At 46.6% G+C, this 24,000-nt stretch overlaps 1 protein-coding gene across 2 annotated transcripts in view; it reads left to right on the plus strand.

Annotated features, from left to right (window-relative positions):
- The first annotated feature begins 3,450 nt into the window (after nt 1-3,450).
- STON1 (stonin 1) overlaps nt 3,451-24,000 on the plus strand; it is a 46,918-nt gene continuing 26,368 nt past the window's right edge. The window contains exon 1 of one of the 2 annotated variants that reach the window (XM_014610952.3): nt 3,451-3,552. The gene's annotated coding sequence lies outside the window, so the exon portion shown is untranslated. Of the gene's footprint in view, nt 3,553-12,363; nt 12,428-24,000 lie in introns of those variants that run through there. The other variant, XM_059719044.1, reaches the window with a different exon arrangement.

Below are 24,000 nucleotides of genomic sequence, written 5' to 3' on the forward strand. Positions count from 1 at the left end.
CAAAGTAGAATGGAAAAGAACTTGTTTCAAATGTAAAATAAATTATGTACATTAGAATAAGTAGGGTCTCTTTCAGATGGTGAGCTATGTGGGACAGGAGCTCTCTCTTTGTTTTGTGTATGCATAGTACCCGGCATGAAGGGGTCCTAGTCCATGCATAGAGATTCTTGGTGCTGTAATAATGCACATAAATAATAATTATAATTCCCAGCCTCTCTGCTGCTGGGGCTGATCAAGGGCTTTTCTGTTGTCAGTGACTGCCACCTCTCATCTACCCCCTCTATGCATATTTTGCCTTTCAATAGGGGGTGAACTTATGCTTTAGAGAAATTAGTTATCTGCAGGAGACTTAAATAAAATAGAATTGCAATTTAACCAAAAGACTTGTTTGAAACCATAAACCTTCAGTGACCTGATGGTTCAATGGTTTGTGCAGCTATTGGAAATTGGGGAAAAGGACAGGAAATGAAACAAGATTAGGTTGTAACTGCAGATTAATGGCTCTGATGGTCTTAGTATTCAGCAGATCCAGTTCTGTTGTTTGAATTTCAGGACAAGAGGAAATTGTTTAAAAGAATTTCTGGGATGCATGCAGTATAAGAAAGAAATTATTATCTTGCACCTACGAAAGACTTGACCTTCAGGGCAGTACTGAGTAACATTAGAAAAGAAAGTGCATTTGTTTCCAGAGACTAACTGCTTTCTATTTATATGTGGTGACTGGCCTGCAGATAAATGCTGTCTTAAATTTGTTTCTGTAGCAGTGGGTGAAGTGGCAAGAACACGCTATGAGACCTTAGAAGATGGGCTGCTGTGATTAATGCAGGAAAAGTCACTTTGATCACTGGTTTCAAATATGGAACAGGTAGCCTAATAAAAAGCATATGCCCAGTTTGATAAGATTTGACTTATTTCAAAATATTACAGTTGGTGGTAGAATATGCTCTGAGGAGCTTCTCGTACAATTTATAAAAGACTGCAAGCTCTTTGGAGTATGAGGACTTTTTGTTTTGTGTGTGTGCAGGACCTAGCATAATGGGGTCCCAGTCTATGACTTGTGCTCCTAAGTGCTGTAATAATGCAAATTAATATTCCTAGCAGTAAAAGTTTCCTGCTTACCTGCTCCTATTGATGAGAAAGTATTTTTGACTTTTCAGCAACAGCCACTTTCTGGGTACCCTTGTCAAGCAGTTTCTTTCCTGCAAGACTCTTTTAAACAGATTCACTGAATTTAGGTTTCCCAGAGCCTAAACTCCTTCCCAGGCCCTGCAGAAGTGTCCCGAGGAGTAAAGAACTCTTCCCCATCCTGGTGCCCATCAAGTTAGATCTCATGCCCCTGCCCTGGCCTCATAAGAAGTGAGTGAGGGGAAACTGGAACTCCTCTGGGGTTACTGCTTAACTCTGGGTTTGTTTTGTTTTGTTTTAAAATATGATCCAGACCCTAAGTCAAATGTTACTTGTGGATATTGAAGTGCCTTGCTGAAGCAGACAAGGTTTTTGGGGTAAATCCGGTATCTTTTATTAGACCAACTCAAATAGTTGGAAAAATTCTTCTTTGCAAGCTCGCAGGTATAAATACCCTTTGTCAGGCTGAGGAAGCATCTGCAGTTGATGTGTGCTCTTCCTGGATGGAATGAATCGTAAAGAAGCCAATGAATTACAATGAATAGTAATGCAGCAGGGCATTAGGCAACCTGGCTCATCATGCCAGCTGAGTCAGACAGGACATGCAGACACAAAAACATTCAAATTACTTCTAAAAAAACCCACAAAACTCTCTGACCCCTTCTGCTTCCTCCACACATTGTGCCCATCTCAGTGCATTTTGGTAGTCAGACACAGAAATATACTTCCTAGCTGTGGTCTACACAGCTGTGGTGGGCTGACTATCCAGGGGGAAGGGCTGCTCCTTGTTTCCAGCTGCTAACTCGCATGAAAGGCAGCCTAGAGATATCCCCCCACCAATATCATTTTCCTATCTAAACAGTTGCTGTGGGCACTGCTGGGGCTGGAAGGGAAGGCCATTCAATTGGCCCAATAAAAGAGATGACTGCATGCAACCCTTGCCTTTTGTAGTTCCACAGGGCATCGCAACAGAGTTGGGGTCAAGTCAGATGAGCTTTGAAATACCTGAGGTAAGCATGCCCTGCATTCAAAAGTGTGAATAACTTCATCTCAACTCTGTTGCTGGCTCAGTAAGAGAGATCGTGCTATGAAATCCTTTCAGAGCATGATGATGGAGCTGGGATCAAGTCAGATGAGCTTTTGAACGTGACCAGAGGCCGGTGGAAGAACATGGGGCATTTGAAAGTGTGGCTAGCCCTGAACCCACTGCAGAGTTGGGTCAATAAAAGAAACTGCCTTACAACACCTTCCTCAGTTCCACTCAGCGCCATGGTGGTGTTGGCATCAAGGTTGAGCAGCTCTGAAATGTGAGCAGAGACCTGAGGGAGAAGGTCCTGCCTTCGAAAGCGTGTCCAACCTGATCTCCACTCCATTGCTGGCCCAGCAAGAGAGCTGGCCCTGTGCATCCTGCCCTCTCACACTCCCAACCAGCGCCAGGCCAGAGTGGGCATCAAGCCGCAGCAGCTCCCCAAGGCCACCAGAGCCCTGAGGAGCAAGGGGCATTCCCCAGTGCCCCCAGCTCCCTCTTTGGTCCCAGCGAGAGAACCCCGGCTCTTTGGAAACGATACCGTGACCAAGTAGGCTTGGCCTGTTGCGGGCTAAGATCAAGTGGGGGCATCTGAATCCCAAGACCTTTGTGCTTGGGCCTGCACACAGGATGCCTGCCAATGGATTTGGGAAAACCTGAAGTCCTTGGGATGGAGGATGCTCGCCAATTGTAGCACCATACGTGGTGTTCAGAACGACTTGAGTACTGCCTGCTCAACTGAGATGGTTTTTGGAGTGACTGAGTTCTGCTCAGTCAATATGATTTGGAACCGATTTGCCTGATTTGACCTGGCATATGAAATAAATATTAAAACTAATAAAAAAAGAAGTGAAAACAAAGAGTGGGCATTTTCAGTATTGCCATCTCTCGTGGTTTTTGGCATTGCTTTGAAAGTCTACGCTTTGGGAATGTGAAAAACTTAGCTCTTTTATTTATGTGTGTATGTGTGTGTATAAATAAAGGTATATATACTGTATTTTTGTGTATATATGTGTGTGTGTGTATATATATATAATTTAGGTTTTTCTTTTATATATATAGCATCCTCCACTTATTTATGTGTGTATATCTGCGTGTATATATATATAGACGTGTGTGTGCATGTACATGTACACGTGTATGTGTGTATAAAAAGAAGTACGAGAAGGAGCGAAGTGTGCCCCCCCCGCGGCGCAGCGAGGTGGCCGGGCGGGAGGCAGTGCCGCCGGCTCGGCGGCAGGAGGCCGGTGGCGGCGGGCGGGGCAGTCCCGGCGCTGGGGGCGGGCCCGCACAGCCACCTCCCCTGGCCCCGGCCCGGCCCGGGGGAGGGGGCTCGCGTCTCCTCTTTCCGCCCGCGTCCAGCCGCAGCCGCAGGCGCTGTCCCGCCAGCTGATGCCCGGGTAAGCGGCCCCGGCTGCCCGGCCGCGGAGGGGCGCGGGGATGCGGCCCGGGTGCCGGCGCCGCCGAGCGGGCGGGAGCCTTTAGGGAGCCCCCGGGGTCCCGCTGGGCCAGGAGCTGAGCCGGGGCTGGCTGCAGCCTGCGGTGCCGAGAGGTGGAAGTCATAGATAGCATTCTCGAAAGTGAGGGCTGGCAGGGCCCTCAGGAGGTCACCTGGGCCACCCCACTGCTCAGAGCAGGGGCCACATCCTTCCCGTGTGCCGCGTAAGGCAGGCCAGGGCGATTCCTGGCATAGCCCTTGTTTTCAGAGGCGGGAGCATTTTGCAAGACCCCAGCGGCTGCTGCTGGGTGTCGAAGTGACCCTTTCGGTCTGTGCTTGTCAGCCGGGGTGCCCCCGCTGCCCCGACAGCCCGGGCTGCCTTGAAATCCTTTCCAGGGTGCCTGTGGGGCGCCCTGTGGTCGAGGCGGGCCCAGGTGATTCCCAGGGTAGACCTTGTTGTTAGAGGTGGGGAGTGTTTAGAAGACCCCAGTGTCAAATTGGGCCTCCCAGTCTGGGCGAGGCGCCACAGTGCCCTGCAGGGCCTTGAGACCCCCCTCCAGGGTGCCGTGGAGCACCGCACAATGGTAGCACTGTGAGGTGCGCAAACGCGACTCACTCGATACACTCAAAGATTTCAACTAGGAACCCATAGTGTCACAAAGTCTTCTGACATGTTGTGGGCTGTCTGCAACGTTAGAATTGCTCTACTATCTGTCTACAGTCAACGAATGAGTGAAAACAAAGAGCTGGCACCTTCTGAGGGGTGCCTCTAGTGTACCCAGGGGCGGCCTTGAGACTAAAAAGGTTGAGAACCGCTGCTCTAAGGTGCTGCCCTGCCCTTCCCCCTGCCTGATTTCAGGCTAACCTCTCTCTGCACAACAATGCCAAGCTTGTGGGAAGCAAACAAGTCCTGAGGTTTAGCTGAGAGACCAGCTCCTGCCTGGCTGCAAATTAAAAAACCCGGTGCCAAGTTCTCTGGCAGTATCGTTCCACTGCGGAGGTCAGGGCTGTTGCACCAGCAGGGAATCTGGTCTCCTGCATTCAGGAAGGCTGTCCTGCTCTGCAAAGAATGTTATGAAAGCAAACAGTGCCGGAGCCGAGACATCCCTCTAACGTGCTTTGAGAACGAAAGATCAGATTTCTCGGTTTCTTACATGCTTGCTCCGTATCTACCAAACATCTGACTTCAGCTCACTTCAAAAGAGAAGAGGTTTAGGGTAGCAGTGTTTGTGCCACCGAGTATGATTAAAATTGTTCGCGTTTTCCACGATAAATTGCATTTTCCTGCTGGCCAAAACAGAGCCAAAAGTGCCGGGCTGAAATACATGATTAAGCCAAGAAGCATGTGGTGGTGTTACTGATTTAGAAACAGAATTGTTATGGTCTGGTTCTGCTGCTTTGACTACAGAAAAGAAAAGAAAAAAGGCCTGACTAGCCTGTGATGCCAAGCACTTTGAATTCCTGTGGAAGTCAATCGAGCAATGAGAGCATCTTGCTGGATCAGGCCCACAGAATTTTTTACTCTTTGTGTAGCCAAAGTTGGGAGGGGGCACTATGACTTGGACAGGAGTGGAAATAGCCTGAATGACCACCTCATATTTTATATTAGTGTCAATGGTGATATTAAGCTGCTTTTATGCATGTGCAATGTTTTCAAAGCTTGCAGCAGTATGTATGGCAAAACTGACTACAGCATTTGTGAAAAATAAGACACCCGTCTATCCTGTACGTCTGACTCCTGCAGGGGGAATTTATATATGCATAGCATCAACAAGGAGTGCATAAGCTTGAAAAATGTTTGTCAAGTGGGCTGCAGCTGGAAAAGAGTGTAACTACTTTCCCTTCTTGGTTTTAAATGAATATTCCCAGAACCGTTTTTAAATTTACATGCCCCTTTAAAAAGAGTGCTTATGTAGGGGATATACTAGAGTTCTGATATTTGTGGCAAATAGGATAAATGTCCTAAACCACTGGAAAAATATACTGGCTAGGAATCTCTCTAAATGACTGCTTAAAATTAAGTTTCTAATTCCATATATAGACATCTAAAGGAGTGGCTGTGTTTTCAGAGGTGAGGAGCATTTAGATGATCCCAGTGACTTAAGTCGGGGGTAGAATTGAGCCATAGTTCAGTGATTCTCAACCAGGGTGCAGGGTGCCACACAATGTTAGCAGTGTTAACGTGCAAACATGGCTTGCAAGATTGTCGGAGATTTCAAAAGGGAATCCATAGCATCAAAAATATTTTGATCTGAGTTCTCTTCAGCAGAAGAATTGCTCTGTTATTTTTCTGTAGTGAAAAACAAATGACAATGAAGAGCGGGCATTTTCTGAGGAGTGCCTTGAATCTAAAAAGTTAGTTGATTGACTGGCTTAGTTGATTGACTGATGGTGGCTGACTCGCCACGCAGCATTAGGGTTAAAGGCTTCTGAGACCCTGCTCCTTTGCTCCAACCAGCAGCTCTATTCACTTTTCTTTTAGCCCCTCTGAAAATGTTTATTGAAATATAAGAAAAATAATGTGTTCATGGATAAGGAGACTATTTGGATTGTCTGCAGCATTAAGAGTCCATGTACAGCAAACCTCTGTTGCGGTCTTTATTTTCCAAAGTATAAAATCAGCTACCTCTTTGAATATCTTGGATGGAAAGGCATGCTTAGTATTATACTGTATAAATAGCTGTGGTTGAGTATTAAAATAGTTTGGCCATCATACAGCAAAGCCAGAGGTTAAACTTAAGCAATACTAGGAGTGTAAATCAAACCATCAGGAAATTCCAAGTTAAGGCATCTATTATGTCTTTACTTAATGCGCACGTATGTTTTTTTTCTCCCCACTCAGTTACAGAAATTAAAGACATAATTCTTGAGTTGTTACAGCCTTAATGGACTTATTTTTCAGATTTGGCTGCCCAGCCCTAGGCCTCTGGATTCATATTTAGACACTTTAAATGCCCAGGCATCAATATTGATCCTAATATTTAATTAAGTAAATTGAACAGAGCTGTTCTACAGTGAATGACTTATTGGTTTATATATTTGAGAAATTGGATTTATTCATTGTTCCAGGCAAGAATTTTTTCATGTTAGTTTCTGCCATTGAAGAATTTTAAGTCACTTAGAAACACAATAACAACCCAACTGGTCCCTTCATTTCTTCTTTTCAGGTTTTCTTGGTATGTATGTATAAATACCAGTTTCCCTAATTTCTCTTTTTTCAGCAAAGTCCATGAATGTAGCAAACAAGTATTTGACAGATACACACACACACCTGCACCCCAGCTCAACTTTTGTTTAGATGTCCTTGGGAGACCAGTTTTGGAAGTTTTTGAGAGGGCGTTCACTGAAACTTTGGTCTGACTGAAGAGACCATTGTCAGTAACAGTGTAGAAATACTACTGTACATCTACCCAATTCAACATGTAAAGATTTAATTACACGCATCACCTTTAATCCAATTAGTGCTCATTATAACTGCACAGGTTTTAGGGAAGGGACCCAAGGAGTTCCCATGCAGCTTAGAACATTGCTCTGTTAAAATATTAACTCTAGCCCTTATGTAGTGCTTTTCATTTTGAAATCTCTCTGCGAATGTTAAGTACCGTATATATCCAAATCCAAGATGACTTTGAATTTAAGACAACCCCACATGAATTAGATTCTATCGTGGAAAATTATAACAAATTTATAGTTTCCTGCATGTATAATCTAATTACTGGGGGGGGAGGGGGTTGTATTAAATACACCCCCCTTCCCACTGCTCTGGTGAAGAAATCAGTGACCCGGGGGGGGGGGGGGGGTCAAGTAGTAGGAAAAGCAACAGCAGGAGGGCAGGCAGGCAGTCTGTCCCTTCTGCCCTGCACCTGCCCCCATGTAACTTGTTCCTCTTGTTGACTGCGCTTGCTGGCACCTGCCTCCCCGTCCCTACTCTCTCAGTGCCTACCCCCTTAGCTGCATGACCCCCTCCCCAGTGCAGTCTCAGCTATGTGCTCTCCCTGCAGCCTTTCCTGCCTTCCCTGTGCCTGACCCTGTTTCCTCTGCCATTTGCCCCCTGATACCTGTCCCCCAGGGCTCTGGCCAGGCAGCAGTGGCGGTGACAGCTCCAGTCCAGGTCTCAAGTCAGGGCTGGAGCTGGAGTCGTAGCAGCTTCTCTGCTGCTGCGTGGTCTTCCTCACACTCCTCCTACAGTGCACCATCTTCCCCACATTTCCTCCTGCTCACACCATGCAGCCTCCCCTGCGCTTGCACCCTTTTTCCCCCCCACACATACCATGGTCTCCCCTTGGCTGGGGCTGCAGCTACAGGAGCTGCTTGCCCTGGGCTGTACTTGAACCCAAATTATGGTTTCATAGATTTCATAGATTTCATAGACATTAGGGCTGGAAGGGACCTCGGAAGATCATCGAGTCCAGCCCCCCGCCCAAAGGGCAGGACGTCAGCTGGGGTCATAGGATCCCAGCAAGATAAGCATCCAGTTTCATCTTGAAGGTGTTCAATGAAGGCGCTTGAACAACCTCCGGTGGCAGGCTGTTCCAGACCTTGGGGGCTCGGACAGTAAAGAAATTCTTCCTTATGTCCAGCCTGAAACGATCTTGTAGTAGTTTGTGACCATTCGTCCTCGTCATCCCTTGGGGCGCTCTGGTGAACAAACGTTCCCCCAGATACTGGTGGTCACCCCTGATAAACTTGTAGGTGGCCATCAGATCACCCCTGAGCCTGCGCTTTTCCAGGCTAAAGAGCCCCAGGGCTCTCAGCCTGTCATCGTAGGGTCTGCTTCCCTGACCTCTGATCATGCGCGTGGCTCTTCTCTGGACTCTCTCAAGCTTCTCCACATCCTTTTTGAATTGTGGAGCCCAAAACTGGACGCAGTACTCCAGCTGCAGCCTCACTAAGGCCGAGTACAGGGGGAGAATGACGTCTCGGGATTTGCTTGAGAAGCATCTATGGATGCAAGCCAGCGTTTTGGTTGCTTTACTAGCCGCAGCATCGCATTGCAGGCTCATGTTCATCTTGTGGTCAATGATGACCCCCAAGTCTCTTTCTTCCATAGTGCTAACCAACATAACACTGCCGAGCCTATAAGGATGCTGCGGGTTTTTTTTCCCAAGGTGGAGAACCTTGCATTTATCGGCGTTGAACACCATCAGATTCTCATCCGCCCACTTGCTGAGCCTGTCCAGGTCAGCCTGGATCATCCGCCTGTCTTCTGGTGTGGATGCTTTGCCCCAAAGTTTGGTGTCATCGGCGAACTTGGCCAGCCCGCTTCTGACTCCAGTGTCCACATCATTAATGAAGATGTTGAACAGTATGGGTCCAAGGACAGAGCCCTGGGGGACCCCACTGGTCACAGGACACCACGATGAGTGACTTCCATCAATTACTACCCTCTGGGTCCGACCCCGGAGCCAATTTTCCAGCCAGTGGATCGTGGGGGACCCAAGGCGACAATTGGCCAGTTTCTCCAAGAGACGATCATGGGACACCAGATCGAAGGCTTTTTTGAAGTCAAGATATATGACATCAATCTCATCTCCCTTGTCCAGGTGATAGGTCACCTGGTCGTAGAAGGAAATGTGATTGGTCAAGCAAGACCTACCCGCAACAAACCCGTGCTGGCTATCCCTTACGATGTTGGCGTCGGCCAGTCCATTAAGGATGGCCTCCTTAATAAACTTTTCTAAGATCTTCCCCGGGATAGAAGTCAGGCTGATGGGCCTATAGTTAGCCGGATCCACTTTCCTCCCTTTCTTGAAGATAGGCACCACGTTGGCCTTCTTCCAGTCTTCGGGCACTACACCAGAGCACCAAGAGTTTTCAAAAATCCGCGCTAGAGGCTGGGCTATGATGCTCGCCAGCTCCTTGAGTACCCTGGGGTGAAGATTGTCAGGGCCGGCTGACTTGAAGGTATCCAGCTTCTCAAGATGTTCCTTCACAAAGTCAGCATTAATGGAGGGCAGGGGATCACCCTCACCCGGACTTCCCGGCCCTGTAGCGGGCACGGGCGTCCCATGGGGCTGATGAAAGACCGACGCAAAGTACCTATTTAATAGGTTGGCTTTTTCCTGGGCGTCAGTTGCCCCATCTGGTTCAGCAGGGGTCCAACGTTGCCCCTGCTTTTCCTCCGGCTCCCCACATATCTGAAAAAGGACTTTTTATTGTCCTTGATGCTCAAAGCTAGCTGGAGTTCAGTTGCAGCCTTGGCTTTCCTGGTCTGCTCCCTACAGGACCGGACCAGTGCAGAATAATCCTCCTTGGAGGTGACTCCCATCCTCCATCCTTTGTAGGCCTTTCTTTTTAGCCTCAGGAGGTCTGCTAGGTCCCTGGAGAGCCAGGGGGGCTGCTGTGCCCTCTTGCTGCCTTTCCTCCGAGATGGAATAGACTTAGTTTGTGCATTGAGGATCGCTCCCTTGAGGAGCAACCACTCTTCTTGAACTCCCCTCTCCCTGTGGTCACAGTCCCTTAGGGCCTCACTGACAAGCCTCCTGAGCTTGTCAAAGTCGGCTTTCCTGAAGTCAAGGACTTGCGTGTTGCTGACTGACTTGCCAGCTTTTCGGCGGATGGTGAAGGTGATCAGCTCGTGGTCGCTGTCACCCAGCTTCCCATCGATCACTAGGTCGTCGACTAGGTCCTCCCCAGTAGCCAGCACCAGGTCGAGCAGCGCTTTGCCTCTTGTTGGCCCATAGACTTCTTGAGTCAGGTAGAGGTCATCCATGCACGAGAGGAAGCTCTGCGACCGCTCAGATTTTGCTGAGCGATCCTCCCACGAGATGTCTGGGTAATTGAAGTCACCCATGACAACCATGGTCCTGGAGCAAGCTGCCTCAGCCAGTTCCTGGGCAAACTCCTGGTCTAGCTCAGGACTTTGGGTGGGAGGTCTGTAATAGACTCCCACCATTGTGTCCCCTGTGCCGTGTTCCCCATGGATTTTAACCCAGAGGGTCTCCAGCCGTCCACTCTGGTCGCCAATATCGGCTTGCAGGGACGCGTAGCTTTCCTTAACATAGAGAGCTACACCCCCGCCCCTTTTCTCTACACGATCCCTCCTGTACAGGGTATAGCCATCTATCCCCGTGGTCCAGTCATGGGTGGAGTCCCACCAGGTCTCCGTGATCCCTATGACATCGTAATTGCTTGCACTGAGCAGGAGGATGAGCTCCTCCTGCTTATTCCCCAAGCTCCTGGCATTTGTGTACAGGCAGGCAAGTGCCCCCTGGGGGCTCCTTCCTTGCCCACAGATTTTACCAGGGCTGGGGCAGTCTTTTTCCCTAGGTTAAATACGGAAGTTTATTGGTGAGGAGAAGTATACAGGCACTTACATTTTCTGCTTGGCTGGTAAAATGTGGTATAGTGTGGATGATGGTTCAGAAATGATTTCATAGCTCAAGAAGAAAACTTGAACATGTTACATTACCAAAGGAACATTACTAGACAGCACAGACATGAAAACACACCCCACTCAGTCACTTCTGCTCCATGCTTGCCAAGTAAGGAAAAAAGCATAGCGTAGCTGCTGTCAGAGTGGTATTGAGCAGGCATGGACATACACGCCTGAAACTGAGAACAGTGTTGGGTTTGCTCTGGGTACTCGCCAAACAGCAACTATGTTATGTTTTTTGCACTAGCAAGAGTGTGCACGCAGGGTGTTTTTTTTTTTCTTGCGGTTCTCCTTGTCGTGGTTTGAGGCAGTGTACTCATGGCCTTAACAGTGACATTTGGTTTCCTCATCTTTTTTTTATTAATAACAGATTAGATTAAAGGTTTTTTAAAACAGTACAAATTCTGTCTGAAAGGCCTGTTCTGTTTTTTGGCCAGTTCTGTTCCCATGTACAACACAAGGGCTGAAGTGTTTGGGGCCTCTCATTCAGCAATTCTAAGAAGAAGGTCTTTGTGGAAATTAATAAAAAAAGAAGAAATAAAAAAATTATATTTCTTCCATTTGATAGTACATAGCTGTCTCCAACTTGCTGAAAAGAAAAGCAACTAATTTGGGGCATTGAACTATTTGTCAGTGTCCTTTTTCACATTAACAAAAGTAGAGTCTTGTATGGAGAAATAGCACAGTTTTAGTGGTAACTTGTTTTCTAAACTAAGTTTATAATTATTTTCATTAGGTTCAGTAGCATTACTGCAACTTAGAGGCCTGCAAAGAACAATATTTTGCATAAAAATAGCTCTTTTCCCCTCTCTTTCTCTTAGACCAAAGCACCGTGTGGTTCTTCGGTTTCTTAAAGCCGTCCAGTGTTTGTGGTAAATCACAAAACTTTCTCTTTGGCTACCTATTGCCTCTCTGAAATCTATCTACAGACCTCAAGTTATGTAGTAACTATGGGAATGCTAAGGAGTAGTGTGTTTCAAAAGACTTAAAGTAGGACTGAATAACTAAACTGAATGAAAGCTGCAGAGTGCAACCACCTTTAAAGAACACTCAGAAATTCCTTTTCAATTAGGGGGAAAATAGCAACTTCAATATTACTGTGTGCACACTTTTCCCCAACTATGTTTTAATTGAGGCTTTTCACTTACACCCATCTGTTCGGTCTTTCCTTTTTTTATTTATTACATCAATAAAAGAAACATACGTAGATATGGTGGGGTAAATTAAATACAGTTTACATATCCTGTCTCACCACATACTATCAAGAAGGAAAACAGCGAGTCTTCAAAGACACTGCTTGGTGGAATATAAAGAGGGAAAATAATGAAAACACTTACGTAATTGTCTCGGTTAACATAATGGCACCAGATTTGATCAAACATGTTTCTGTTCCTTTTAGAAAAAGAGAGTTTCTCCATCAAAGAGGTGCAATTTGATGTGGACAACCATTCTGCGGGGGCTGGTTAGTTAAGTTCTAATCCCATTCATATCCAAGTCAATAGAAAGACTCCTATTTACTTCAGTAAGATTTGGCTCTGGTCCATAAACCTCTTTTCTGAAGATCAGCATTTTGCCAGTGAGCGAGGCAATGCCATGGATACATTCCACCTCCTTTGCCTCTAAGGGTTCTGAAACTCCAGTCCAAAGATGTATAATACTGATGTAAATTATACCAGAGTTAATGTATTGTGTGCCCTCATTCAATGAATTCCAACAGTGAAGCTACATTTTTGGTTTAATACCCCAGAACATGGTGCCAAAAGATGGATTTATCTAATATTTTCCTTATAATCCCCCTCCTTTAAATTGTATCTCAGATGATAAACGCTGCCAAAAATCTTTCAAGACAAGGTCTGTCATGTTCCAGTCTGTGCCCCAGCATCAATTTATTAAACTATCTCACTGTTCATAGAACATGGCACTTAAAGGAGATCATATTGGTCCATATTTCATACTGCGATTCTCCAAACTTCCTTTTTATTTATTACTGATGAAATGTCTCCGATAATAGATCTGTTTTTGTAGTTGAATCTGCTGCACTTTTTTTTTTGAGGCCGATTTTGAAATTACTTCAGATTTAACTACAGTATTATGGCAGATGCAATAGATTGGACTCTAAGTGCAAAATGTTTTTCCCAGAACATTTGCTCCTGTGGTTATTCTATCAACGTGGCAATTGTTTTGAATATAGTGAACTTTAATATAAATGAAAGGGCAGTATTTTAACCTCTTCTACCGTAAACTAAGAAACAAGATATTTCTTTCGGGCATGCAGGCAGGACCCACTTCAGCAGCTGCCAGAATGAGAATAGTTTTACAGTGGGTGAATCTGGCAGACCTAACACCCCCGCTTCCAGTAACTCTTGAGAAATTATGATGTCCTTTTTATCTTATGTAAAAATCAGAATTGTTTATAACTTTCTGGGTTTTAGCTGAAACCTTGGAGAAGTCTGCTACAAAGTCTTCCTTGGGCCAGAGTTCCCACAATACGCAGCATAGTACTTATTTATTTATATTTCTGAGACTGTGTCTACGTGGTAAACTTCCTGTCCCTGCTGACAGTAACTTTAGGCAAGCTGTGCTGCTCCAGTTGTGCGTTTTCCTAAACCAGAAGCACTACAGCTGTGGGTATGTGTGTGCACATCTTTGAGTGGGCTAATTGGCATTGTCTCTCCGCTCATGTGCTCATGAGCCTACTCCCAAGCACTGCCTAGAGGCAGTTATGCTGTTTCTGGTTTTGGGGGCAACCCTCTGGAGCAAGGGTTCCCAACATTTATGTGCCCAAGGGCACCTTCAAATTTAAAAGAAAAAGCAGCAGGAACCTATATGAATATTAAAGGTTAGAATTTAGAATCCTGGATATGCACATGCGCATAGTTTCATTTGAGGAGGGAGTCGTAAGCGCCACTCTGTGTCTGTGTCAGTCTGTCTGACTCACTTCGGAGGCCGTTGCATACAGCCTGAGTTCAGTCGGCAGTGACAGCATTTGTTGTTGGAATAATGATTTTTACTGATTGTGAAAATGTGTGTGGGCACCTGAATAAATCTTGGGGAGGCACCATGGTGTCCGTGGACACCACATTGAGAACTGCTGCAGTCTGGAGCAATGCAGCCTGTTTGAGGCTGCTACTTCTAGGCACATTAAGTTTACCCTACAGACAACTTAAATGAACTCTGGATGCTCCTTCTAGTGTGTAAAATATACTTTCATTATGCTACTGTTGTCTACCCACTCAGTCATAATCCTTTTCCTCCTCATAATATATTATGCCATGTTAATTGAAAATGCTTTCCAACTCTCTTCTTCTTCCTAAGAAGGAAGGATAAACTTTGAAGAATGTCCAGCTGGGTACAGTTACATCCCACAGTGCTAATAGACTTCCCTAGGGAGGAATTCAAAGGGATTTCTCATGCAGAAAGCCTTTTCCTTAGTCCCTTTCCTGTGGAAACACCTGTTAAAGAATCAAGGAGGTGATTTTTTTTGTGAACAAAGCAGCCGTGCTGCTGGTCCTTCTAATAGGTGTTACCTAATATCATCTTCCAAGACAAATAAACATTTTTGGGCCTGTGGGTCAGAGTCCCACAGAGTCATGTAATCCAGCCCATAGATCTCCCAATAGGTCTGGAAATTTGGCAGTGGGGGGAATGCTGGCAACTAACATTGCCACTGCTATTCTGCTATGAAATTTCCAAGTCCCCATGTGGCTGGATCAGATCCAGCTGTGCTGGCCCTCTGCAGAGGGACTGGCCCCTGTTTCTGTGAGGTTGGATTGAGTGGGGGCCCAGTGCTGCTACATGGGCCAGATGGACCATTCCTATGTATCTGGATCAGTTCCTGATCAGACCATTCCCATGCAGCTAGGTCAGCAGCACATGCCAGATCAGGCCCACAGAACCAGTTTGCTGGACATTGGGGGTGGGGGGAGGCAGGTCTCCAGGACAGGTAGAAGCTGTGGGGCAATGCTCCCCTGCCTTTTGCAGGTTGGGATCCCCTGGTCTCAGGAAGGCTTGGTGGGGAGGGTGTGGCAACCCTTCTGTGATTAGGATTTCATGTACAGAGATCTGTGCAATAATAAAGGGACTCCATTCAGATTGCAGGAACTTGTATCTTTATTACACAAGCTGTGTGTTCAGTGATGCTTCTTGCAACCATGTGGTGCAGCATGTGCTCGGAGCTGTTGTGAAACTCTCCAAGCACATGGAGCTTCCTGGTGTCAACTTCCAAGTCATCCCCACCGTGACTCGTGTTCCAGCTTGTGGGTTGTTACAATCAAGAGTTGAGCTACAAGGAAATGCCCCTTCACTGTCCTCAGACTGAAGTCTCCTTAAGCAGGGGAAGACACAGGGGAAGCTGCTTCTTGACTCTTTCTGATCACAGAGGAAACAAGCCTAAAGGTGTTCATTCTAGTGAGAAAAGCTCTCACAGGGGAGATCTTCTAGGTGTGAACCTGGACAATTTTTCTCCTGGATGGGTCACATTTTCTTTGGGAGAAATGGTATGCATGCATGTACACTGGTAAATTCTGCCAGAAAAGCAGCAGTTCTCAGGGTAGAAACCTCAGGTAGCTAAACACAGGCCTGGTGCCTGCTCCAATGCGTTCTAATTAGCACACTCCAGCTGCCTCGGTGTCATGTGTATTCAGTGTTCCCATGCTTCAAAATGGTAGCAGGGGTGCTTTAACTAAAGCTCGTTGAACAAGCTTTATTTAAAGTGCCCCACCACCATTTTGAAGCATGGGACACTGAATATATGAGATGCTGCAGGTGTTTTAATTAGAGTGGCTCATAAGAGCCACTCTAGTTAAGGTGCTCCCCGCCCTCACCTCAGAGCACGTGTAAAGATGCCCCTAATGCTTGTACGTGGCCTGTGTATCTTTTCTGATGCTGCACTAATTGCATAAAAAAACCCCTAAAATAAATAATATAGTAGGGGACATAATCTCTAAATACCCAAAATATATGTCTAGAATAGAAGCTCTTCTTTTTTTTCTGGATGATTTTGCCTTTTGCTTATACGCAGTGTTTAAGTTTCTATCAAGGAATTTCCGTTTGTTTCCAGAGCAAGCAGAATTAAATATGAGTGCAGCTTCATGTAGTTTCAAGCAAGGAATAATTCAGTCTTATTTCTCTTTATGAATAAATTTGGGAAAAAGTCCACATACATCGAACAGCATTTTATGTAGAGACACGCTGTCATCTCTCTACATTATTAATTAGTAAACAAAATGGTGATAACAAGAATACAGCTTGAAAATTGTTTTGTGGAAAAATCCAGTTAAGGGGGAGTTCCAGTCTAAATCTGCTATATAGTGTCTACATAGTACAATAGCTTGCAAACATTAGGGTATTTTATATACCATATGTTCTGTAATACTTAACTTAAAGGACAACTTGCACTTTTCTTTGAAACTATTACAGTTTATGGCAAAATGTTTTAAGAATTGTCTACATATTTGTACAATGAACTATAACAAGTCATATGGTGTTGTTATAGGACAGCTTTTACCACACCATAGACAATATGCTGGAGTTTTACATTTAAAATCCCATTTAGAGTGTGTGCGCTGATTTTTTTTTTTTTAAATGTAGGCATGGTATGGTTGTAATGGCTTCATATCAGGCAGCAGGGAAACAGAATGGTGTTTTGTTTGTTTCAGTGGGTGAAAATATCTTGTCAAACAACCCACAGTTATTTATTATTTATATTTGTGAGCAGAGGCATATCAAGGAGGGTGTGTGCCCTGGGCAAACCCTGTGGGAGAGAGTGGGGGTTGAGCACTGGAAGGGAGAGGGTGCTGAGAGCATGGGTTGGTGGGGAGTCTTACCTACACCAGGGACTTAGAAACAGTCCCTGGCTGCTGCTTTGGCATGATCTATATGTCCAGTTGTTGCTTCTACAGCAGCAGTGCAGAGTCCAGGACCCCATCTATTACTGCAACAGCAACGCTCTGGGGCTGCTTCTGGGATGTGAACTCAGGGTGAGGGCACCATTCTGTGACCCCTCCTAAGTTAGTGCTCAGGTCATGTACCCCAAACAGTAGCCCAGGCAAGATACTGTTTGCCGTGTAGGTCACTTAGATGTCACAGTTTCTGATTTGAGCTTGCATAGTCAAAACTTTAGGCGTGGGTAGCCAAATCTGAAGATCGAATGCACTTACACATGCAAAAATGGAGGCTGGAGCCATGTTTTATTTTCCTTTATCTTGGCCTCAGAAAGCCATTTATATGCCACCAATTGGGCAGACATGCACATGATTCCAAATGGGAAGTACTTGCAGTTACAAGGAATAGATAGAATAGATACAGAGGAACTTGATGGGGTCCTGGATTATTAAGTACTTTTAATATAGGGTAATGTAAAGTAAAGAGTTTGAGACTGAAAATTGGGAAAAAAGAGATTTTGCTGCAACCTGTTAGCATCTTACAGATCATTAAAGCAAAAATTCCCTAGTAAGGAACACCAGAAATTTGAAGCTATCAGTTCACTGTCTGTACATGGAAGAGCTGATGAGAACAGTTAAACTTATTTTGAAGGAGAAACGTTTCAATAATTATTCTCTTTATGTGTACAATATTCCAGGGATGCATATTTTATACATCCAAAAAGAAAATGTACATTTTTTTCCAAATTTCCCCATCTCATCTTGAAATAATGTGAGTTATATAGATGCAAGCATCTGAAACTGCAAGCATGCAGTATCAGCTGGTATAGTGCATATGTGTAATGAATAGATATGCATTTATATACAGATTTTGTAAAATGTGCCTTTCAATAGACCATGAGGCATACAAACACATTAATAAACACACCTTGTCATACTTCCATGCTTTCACAAACTGATTTCCCTTTAATCACTCTTTTCTACTAAAAAAATACTGTGGAAAAACTAGGGGTGCTGACAGACATGGAAAAAAAACCAAACTGCTTTACTGGAAGCAGCAGCATGTTATTTTGACCTGGCTCTGTAGCCTCTGTATAGATCAGGTGGTTCAGCAGGGCTTTTGGTGCTTTTATCTAATAGGTGATTGAATTGGCTGTTAGATTAAGGCACCAAAAAAGCCCCACGAAAGCTCTTGATCTGTACAGACGCTGGGAAAGCTGGATGCAACTAACGTGCTGCCTGTTTTGGGCATGTGTTGGGCTCAGAAAGAGAGCAGGCCAAGTTTAAAGTAAAGCACTGTTTTTTCCTCCATATCTGCAAGCAGCCCATGTGTCTGCTTATTGAACTTTACAGGACAGTAAAGTTCAGCTCTTCTGCACTTGTAGGGATTCAGTTGTGCAGCAGGAGATAACCTACAGCCAACCTTCAGTATTTAAATCTTGGGTTTTGGCATGTCAGCAAAAATCAACCACTGCAGTGGATTTCGAGTGAGTGTGAGTTTCTCAGGTAGCTAGGACCATGATAGGTATTATTTTAAAAGGCTAAAGTTGGTACCTTTAATTATACCTTGGAGGCAGTAGGAAGTTAATACAGTTTTGAAGAATTCTGAAAAAAACTATTAGAACATCTTCCTGTCAGCTAGCATTGCCAAACAGGCAAGCCGCTGCTCTCTGCACTAGTTTTAACCACATACATGGTGCTTTGATATACACTCGGGTCTCTCCTTATGCAAGGGTTGCATTCCAAAAAATAAAGTGAATCCATTATTACATGCATAGCCGCGTTGTGTGCTTCTTCGTATAAGATTGAATTTTTCTTGCACAAAGTGAGTTTGTGGTATAGATCTATCTATATAGATAGATAAAGTTTCTGGTATAGATCTATACCAGAAACTCGCTTTGTGCAAGAAAAATTTGATCTTATACGAAGAAGCACACATCTATCTATATATAGATAGATATAGTTTCTGGTATAGATCGCATATAAGCGAATTCACACAAAACGAATTTGCATAGAGAAAGACCTGAGTGTAAATTCTTTCCAAGGTAACAAAGCCATGAATTAGTATTTCAAGGTTTGGATTTGGTAGAAAGGGGTAAAAACACCTTTCAGGGCATGGAGGATTTTAGAAGTTGAGCCCAAGAACATTTTCATATTTTGAAGTGATTTTGCAAACAATGGAAAATCCCCTTAAGGATGGGAATAGGCATTGCTAGATTTATGTCCCTGAGATCTTTTCTATCCATTATACTGATATTATTAGTATCTTGGCTTGAGTTTCCACCAGCCTGATCTCCCTCTCATTTGACCTTAGGTATCATACTGGTATTATTATTGTCTTATCTTGAGTTTCCACAAGCATGGTCTCTCTCCCATTTGACTTTAGGAAGGCATTGCATAATTTGAAAATGGCACAAAGGGAGCTGAATGGGAATCAGATGAAAAAAAAAAGTGTTGTCTACTCATCAGCACTTCTGCAGCCTAAATTACTGCAATCCCTCTGCAGCTTTATGTGCATGTTCAATGACATTGGTGGCAATATGGAACCTTTCACCTCTCTGTTCATAGTTTCCTCTGGAAGAGTAACAGTTTCAGGCTCTGGGGCCTGGGAGCATGGCGACCTCCCCTTGCGGGGTCTGTTCCCTTTTGGGGTCTCTGGCACGCCAGCTGGAGGAGCTCCAAGCCACAGTCCACAGACTGCGTGCCATCAGGGACTGCGAGCAGGAGATAGACTCCTACTGCCAGGCCCTTCTCCCCCGGGAGGCAGAGAGTAGATCACAGTCTCCCTCCAGGCCAGAGGAGGACTCTGGGCCCTCCTGCTGTGTCCAGCCAGGGGCATGGACCAAGGTGGTCAAGGGCCCTAAGGCCCGCCGCACCAAGGCCCCTCCCCCGCCAGAACTGAGCAACAGGTATGCACCTCTTGCTGCCCCAGCAGAGCCTGCTGAGTTGCCGGCCCCCACAGGCAACATGGGCCTAACTGCAACTCCCGCCCCTGCTCTCCCCAAGACAAAACGTAAGGTGTTTGTTGTGGGAGACTCCCTCCTGAGGGGGACGGAGGGGCCAATCTGCCACCCTGACCCCTTAGCCTGGCAAGTCTGCTGCTTCCCAGGGGCCCGTATCCAGGACATTGCAGAGAGGATCCCCAAGCTCCTCAAACCCACAGACCACTATCCCATGCTCCTTATTCATGTGGGCACCAATGACACGGCTCGGAGCACTCCCAGCCAGGTCATGAGGCACTACAGGGATTTGGGAGCGGGGCTTAAGGGTCTGGGGGCACAGGTGGTGTTCTCGTCGATCCTCCCAGTCTCAGGCTATGGGCTGAGAAGGGACAGGAGGATCTATGTGGTCAACCAAAGACTGCTGCGCTGGTGTCGTCAGGAAGGCTTTGGCTTTCATGACCACAGCCCGCTCTTTGGCGAGAGAGGCAGCGAGCTGCTGGGAAGAGATGGTCTCCACCTCTCTCCCCTAGGGAGGAGGCTCTTCTCAGCCAGACTGGCTGACCTGCTCCACCGGGCTTTAAACTAAGCCCGCTGGGGGACGGGGGGACTACCGCCACTGCTGGCCCGCTGAACAATCCTTGCAAAGCCAGCGGATCACGGCACTCAAGAGAGCCCACCCCAGCCCCAGCCCTGGTAAAAGCTGTGGGCAAGGAAGGAGCCCCCAGGGGGCACTTGCCTGCCTGTACACAAATGCCAGGAGCTTGGGGAATAAGCAGGAGGAGCTCATCCTCCTGCTCAGTGCAAGCAATTACGATGTCATAGGGATCACGGAGACCTGGTGGGACTCCACCCATGACTGGACCACGGGGATAGATGGCTATACCCTGTACAGGAGGGATCGTGTAGAGAAAAGGGGCGGGGGTGTAGCTCTCTATGTTAAGGAAAGCTACGCGTCCCTGCAAGCCGATATTGGCGACCAGAGTGGACGGCTGGAGACCCTCTGGGTTAAAATCCATGGGGAACACGGCACAGGGGACACAATGGTGGGAGTCTATTACAGACCTCCCACCCAAAGTCCTGAGCTAGACCAGGAGTTTGCCCAGGAACTGGCTGAGGCAGCTTGCTCCAGGACCATGGTTGTCATGGGTGACTTCAATTACCCAGACATCTCGTGGGAGGATCGCTCAGCAAAATCTGAGCGGTCGCAGAGCTTCCTCTCGTGCATGGATGACCTCTACCTGACTCAAGAAGTCTATGGGCCAACAAGAGGCAAAGCGCTGCTCGACCTGGTGCTGGCTACTGGGGAGGACCTAGTCGACGACCTAGTGATCGATGGGAAGCTGGGTGACAGCGACCACGAGCTGATCACCTTCACCATCCGCCGAAAAGCTGGCAAGTCAGTCAGCAACACGCAAGTCCTTGACTTCAGGAAAGCCGACTTTGACAAGCTCAGGAGGCTTGTCAGTGAGGCCCTAAGGGACTGTGACCACAGGGAGAGGGGAGTTCAAGAAGAGTGGTTGCTCCTCAAGGGAGCGATCCTCAATGCACAAACTAAGTCTATTCCATCTCGGAGGAAAGGCAGCAAGAGGGCACAGCAGCCCCCCTGGCTCTCCAGGGACCTAGCAGACCTCCTGAGGCTAAAAAGAAAGGCCTACAAAGGATGGAGGATGGGAGTCACCTCCAAGGAGGATTATTCTGCACTGGTCCGGTCCTGTAGGGAGCAGACCAGGAAAGCCAAGGCTGCAACTGAACTCCAGCTAGCTTTGAGCATCAAGGACAATAAAAAGTCCTTTTTCAGATATGTGGGGAGCCGGAGGAAAAGCAGGGGCAACGTTGGACCCCTGCTGAACCAGATGGGGCAACTGACGCCCAGGAAAAAGCCAACCTATTAAATAGGTACTTTGCGTCGGTCTTTCATCAGCCCCATGGGACGCCCGTGCCCGCTACAGGGCCGGGAAGTCCGGGTGAGGGTGATCCCCTGCCCTCCATTAATGCTGACTTTGTGAAGGAACATCTTGAGAAGCTGGATACCTTCAAGTCAGCCGGCCCTGACAATCTTCACCCCAGGGTACTCAAGGAGCTGGCGAGCATCATAGCCCAGCCTCTAGCGCGGATTTTTGAAAACTCTTGGTGCTCTGGTGTAGTGCCCGAAGACTGGAAGAAGGCCAACGTGGTGCCTATCTTCAAGAAAGGGAGGAAAGTGGATCCGGCTAACTATAGGCCCATCAGCCTGACTTCTATCCCGGGGAAGATCTTAGAAAAGTTTATTAAGGAGGCCATCCTTAATGGACTGGCCGACGCCAACATCTTAAGGGATAGCCAGCACGGGTTTGTTGCGGGTAGGTCTTGCTTGACCAATCTCATTTCCTTCTACGACCAGGTGACCTATCACCTGGACAAGGGAGATGAGATTGATGTCATATATCTTGACTTCAAAAAAGCCTTCGATCTGGTGTCCCATGATCGTCTCTTGGAGAAACTGGCCAATTGTCGCCTTGGGTCCCCCACGATCCACTGGCTGGAAAATTGGCTCCGGGGTCGGACCCAGAGGGTAGTAATTGATGGAAGTCACTCATCGTGGTGTCCTGTGACCAGTGGGGTCCCCCAGGGCTCTGTCCTTGGACCCATACTGTTCAACATCTTCATTAATGATGTGGACACTGGAGTCAGAAGCGGGCTGGCCAAGTTCGCCGATGACACCAAACTTTGGGGCAAAGCATCCACACCAGAAGACAGGCGGATGATCCAGGCTGACCTGGACAGGCTCAGCAAGTGGGCGGATGAGAATCTGATGGTGTTCAACGCCGATAAATGCAAGGTTCTCCACCTTGGGAAAAAAAACCCGCAGCATCCTTATAGGCTCGGCAGTGTTATGTTGGTTAGCACTATGGAAGAAAGAGACTTGGGGGTCATCATTGACCACAAGATGAACATGAGCCTGCAATGCGATGCTGCGGCTAGTAAAGCGACCAAAACGCTGGCTTGCATCCATAGATGCTTCTCAAGCAAATCCCGGGACGTCATTCTCCCCCTGTACTCGGCCTTAGTGAGGCCGCAGCTGGAGTACTGCGTCCAGTTTTGGGCTCCACAATTCAAAAAGGATGTGGAGAAGCTTGAGAGAGTCCAGAGAAGAGCCACGCGCATGATCAGAGGTCAGGGAAGCAGACCCTACGATGACAGGCTGAGAGCCCTGGGGCTCTTTAGCCTGGAAAAGCGCAGGCTCAGGGGTGATCTGATGGCCACCTACAAGTTTATCAGGGGTGACCACCAGTATCTGGGGGAACGTTTGTTCACCAGAGCGCCCCAAGGGATGACGAGGACGAATGGTCACAAACTACTACAAGATCGTTTCAGGCTGGACATAAGGAAGAATTTCTTTACTGTCCGAGCCCCCAAGGTCTGGAACAGCCTGCCGCCGGAGGTTGTTCAAGCGCCTTCATTGAACACCTTCAAGATGAAACTGGATGCTTATCTTGCTGGGATCCTATGACCCCAGCTGACGTCCTGCCCTTTGGGCGGGGGGCTGGACTCGATGATCTTCCGAGGTCCCTTCCAGCCCTAATGTCTATGAAATCTATGAAACAGTTGTCAAAATATGAGACTGTCTGGCAGAAAAAAAGATGAGCAACTTGAGTAGTAGTAGGGGTGTAGGTTGTAGCCGTGTTGGTCTAAGGACATAGGCAGACAAGGTTCCTTGGGTGAATTTGATATCTTTTATTAGACTAACCCAAATAGTTGGAGAATAGTTATTAAGCAAGCTTTCGAGTTCAAAAACCTTCATCAGGCTAAGGAAGTTTCAGCAGTTGGTGTGTGCTCTTCCTGGATGGAATGAAAAGTCAGTAGCTAGTAGTAGTATACACTTGTGAGTCAGCAGTACCTTATGGTCCATACTGGTAGCTCCCAACAGTTCTCAAGGAGTTGGCATGTGCCAGCTGTTGGATGTAATTAGAGGAGAATCACCTGTTTCTTTGTCTTCCTATTTTAGGGTTTCTGTATCATCACAGAATCTAAATTATATTGGTTTGAGTGATGACTCAAATTCAAGAGCTAGATTTAGCGCATATTCCAAAATTGTATTTGGAGTCCTGAAATAAAGCATTTGTTAAGCACAGTGTGACTTCCAATCAGGTCCCCAGCATCATTATTTTTGTAGTGTGGGAAGGAATACGTACATTATATATGAAAGATTCTTCACCCAAGAAGATGATAAT

The sequence above is a fragment of the Alligator mississippiensis genome, chromosome 1 (assembly GCF_030867095.1).
Source record: "Alligator mississippiensis isolate rAllMis1 chromosome 1, rAllMis1, whole genome shotgun sequence".
NCBI lineage: Eukaryota > Metazoa > Chordata > Crocodylia > Alligatoridae > Alligator > Alligator mississippiensis.